The 3415-nt window shown below is 42.7% G+C and overlaps 1 long non-coding RNA gene across 1 annotated transcript; it reads right to left on the minus strand.

Moving 5' to 3' along the window:
- Positions 1–1623: 1623 nt before the first annotated feature.
- Positions 1624–2588, minus strand: LOC143320283 (uncharacterized). Its single transcript, XR_013077145.1, has 4 exons — positions 2557–2588; positions 2039–2097; positions 1902–1967; positions 1624–1777 (listed from the first exon to the last, which is right to left on the minus strand). It is a non-coding gene; the product is annotated as an uncharacterized LOC143320283 (long non-coding RNA).
- Positions 2589–3415: the final 827 nt, after the last annotated feature.

A 3415-nucleotide genomic window follows, 5' to 3' on the forward strand; every position in this document is an offset into this window, starting at 1 on the left:
GCCGTCTGTTATTTAAAAAAAATAAGTCAGTAGGTACTTTTTTTTAACTAACATGGCATGTCCTTTTGACAATGATCCCGTGGATGAAGGTGCAGCATTACTGCACAGGGAGTTAAATATTCGTCGGGAGATGGGTATCAGACCGCGCATAGATGTTCTGGCATTTCCAGACAATTATCTTTTTGAATGGTACCGTTTCACGTCACAGGCCATCATCTACATACACAACCTAATACGTCCTTACATTTGCAACATTACCAACCGTAGTCATGCTCTCACATCCCAGCAGATATTGTGTGTTGTGCTGCGTTTCTTTGCAAATGGGAGTTTTTTGTATAATGTCGGAGATGCAGAGCACTTGAGTAAGGCAACTGTATGCAGGGCAGTGAGAAAAGTGTGCCTCGCCCTGAAACGGCTATTACCCACCTCTGTGGTTTTCCCTGGACATAAACCTGTCAGAGTCATCAAGGAGGAGTTCCACAGGATTGCAGGTGAATGATGTAGAGATCCAAATGAATTTTAAATTATATTCCGTTAATGACATTGTGCTGCAACCTCAGACTGGGATTAGTGATTTTAATTTCTTTTAGGATTTCCCAGTGTGATTGGCTGCATAGATGGCACACACACCCCCATCACGGCTCCCTCACATAATGAAGCTGATTATGTGAATAGGAAGTCCATTCACAGCATAAATGTGCAGGTACATGTAGATTGACTACTGTTTCAAAATGTTAAAGACTGCATCATAGTTCAACATCTGTCATTCTCTGCACTGTCAAGATCATATGTGATGCTGCAAATCTAATTTCCAATGTGGAGGCCAAGTGGCCTGGGTCTGTTCATGACTCAAGGATTTATCGCGAGTCTAACCTGAGCAACAGACTGCAACGTGATAAGCAGCCTAAAGATTTGCACAATATAATTCACTCGTCTCCCTCCTTTAATATACTCTGATGTGTCCACTACACATTACAGGAGAGTTTGATGGCCTTCTGCTGGGTGACAGAGGTTACCCATGCCAACCTAGGCTGCTGACCCCTTACCCTGACCCTGAACCAGGCCCTCAACAGAACTTCAACCAGGCTCACTGCAGGACGAGAGCCTGGGTGGAGATGACCATAGGCCTACTAAAAGCCCGTTTCCAGTACGTACGTCACCTCAGGGTGACCCCTGAGAGGGCCTGTGATATTATTGTGGCATGTGTTAATGTATAATATTGCCACTATTAGAGGACAGCAACACCCTGCCCTACAAATTGAAGACCCTGATGATGACCCCATCCACCTGCCAGCTATGCAGGACGACAGAGCAGTCAGAGACACCATATGCTATAGTCACTTCAGAGATTGAGTCACCATCATCACCACCACCACCACAGCAGTCAAATAAAGACACAATACACACTTCATTTGGTCTTCTTTATTTCTTACAAATACAAGAGTTAGTTTAGTTAATGTTCCAATAGTTAACATAATTAACATAATTCACCTGTGACCATGCACCCACCTCTAATTTGTGCTCCAGTATTTCAATTTCTAGATCTGCCCTCCTAATCTGGCAGTCCAAGTATTGCATTTCTTTGTTGGTTTTTTGGATTTTGAATTTTATTAATCTCTTTTACTGGTAACTGGGAATACATAAGGAGGGCATTAAATTATACAGTTGCACATGAATTCTACAGAATGAACCTCTGGTGTTTACTGAACATCCATCTCACTGTGTCAATCTGTGCAGTGGAAGTTGAGGGACTCTCCTGCTGCTGCCCAGCCATGCCCTGTTAAAAAGGATGAGAATGTGTTAATACTTCAGTGTAGGCTAAATGTCACACTCTATATTCCACCAGAATGTTAACAAATGTAAATGGGAAGAGAACTATCAGTAACATATCAAGATGTTACCTCTATAGGCCTTTCTGGATCCCCCTCTGTAAAGGCAGCAGACACAGTTTCCTCGTGCTCTTCATCCTAGATGAGTGATATGTTTCAGCATACTTAAACTACCATTTGGCAAAATCTTTGGAGTATTGCCTACATACAGTTACAAGGTCTGTTGTGGCATGAGGGGGCTCCACCAGGCAGATAGCACCATCAGAATCTGTTAGGACAAAAGAAACAAAAAAGACATGAAAGGGAAATAAATATTTTTATGAATAGGCTTTAAAGAGATATATAGGCCTAGGCATATTACATTTTATAAAGGCACTTGTGTCTTGGGGGGTGAGCCCTGAAGATGAGCTCCCTCAGCCACTGGCCTTCCTAAATTCTGGCTTAGGGCCAGCTCCTCTGCCTCCGTTAGAGGTGGCGGTGCTGGGCCACCACCCGTTTTACGGGCATCTGCCTTCTTTCAGTTGGCTGAGCAGAAATCTGTGTTAGTTTAAATAGGCTTAATTATTTAACGGAATATGATATAGATGAGAAGCCATTTATGTGTGTGAAAACAGCATTATGTTGGGGATAAAACAACTGCACAGTCAAACAGCCACTTAATATTTACTTTACAATGTAAAACATGATCAAAATGAGGTACCCCCATTAAATTATGCTGAGGTCTTACCTGTTTGAACAATGTTTTTATATTTCATCTTAAGCTGCTGCCAAGTGCACTTCTCCCCCGTGGGATTGCACCTAAACGATATAAATTAATGAGCTACCATTCAAGCAGTTTTCCCCTGTTATATTATTGTGATTGCAAAGGACTACATTTAAACTTATGCACTGACCCGAGCAGCAATGTTCTCCCATGCCGTCTCCCTCTCTTTTGCAGCTGCAGCGGTGTTGCACTTTTTTCTAAAAACATGTTCAAATTTGCCGTATGAGCGCATTAAGATTTCGAGTTCTAGTGGGGTAAAAAATGCAGCCCTCCTCTTCCCCATTGCCATGGTGACTCGTCGAATCGGGGCTCCATCGATGTTGGCTTTTTATGGTCATGGTGCACTCGCTTAACTCTGAGTTAACCTACTCTGAGTTGATTGAACTAACTCAAATCACCTGTTCTGAAACTGGAAACTCGGAGTTTCCTATCTCAGGCTAGATCAACTCAGGGTTCAGGATTAGACTTGGAGTTTGTTGTACCTCCTTCATGAAACGAAAAGTGCTTTACAGAAGCATAAAAATACATTAAAATCATACATTTCAAAGAAAGAAAGAAAGAAAGATTAGAAGAGAATATGAAAATAAAAATAAAATACAATTAAAGGAAAATTGTGGAATTAGCAGTAGCATTGTGTGGTCAGACCTGCCCAGCTGGGCCCTCGGGAAAGCACTGTAAGCCTCTTTGATGGTAGTGTAGCAGTGGTCCAGCGTGTTGGTCCCTCTGCTAGGGCAGGTTACCTGCTGGTGGTAGCCGGGGAGCTCAGATGACAAAATAGTCTGGTTAAAGTCCCCAAGGACGATGACTGCTGTGTCCAGGTGTG

This window comes from Chaetodon auriga, chromosome 5 (assembly GCF_051107435.1).
Source record: "Chaetodon auriga isolate fChaAug3 chromosome 5, fChaAug3.hap1, whole genome shotgun sequence".
NCBI classification, from domain to species: domain Eukaryota; kingdom Metazoa; phylum Chordata; class Actinopteri; order Chaetodontiformes; family Chaetodontidae; genus Chaetodon; species Chaetodon auriga.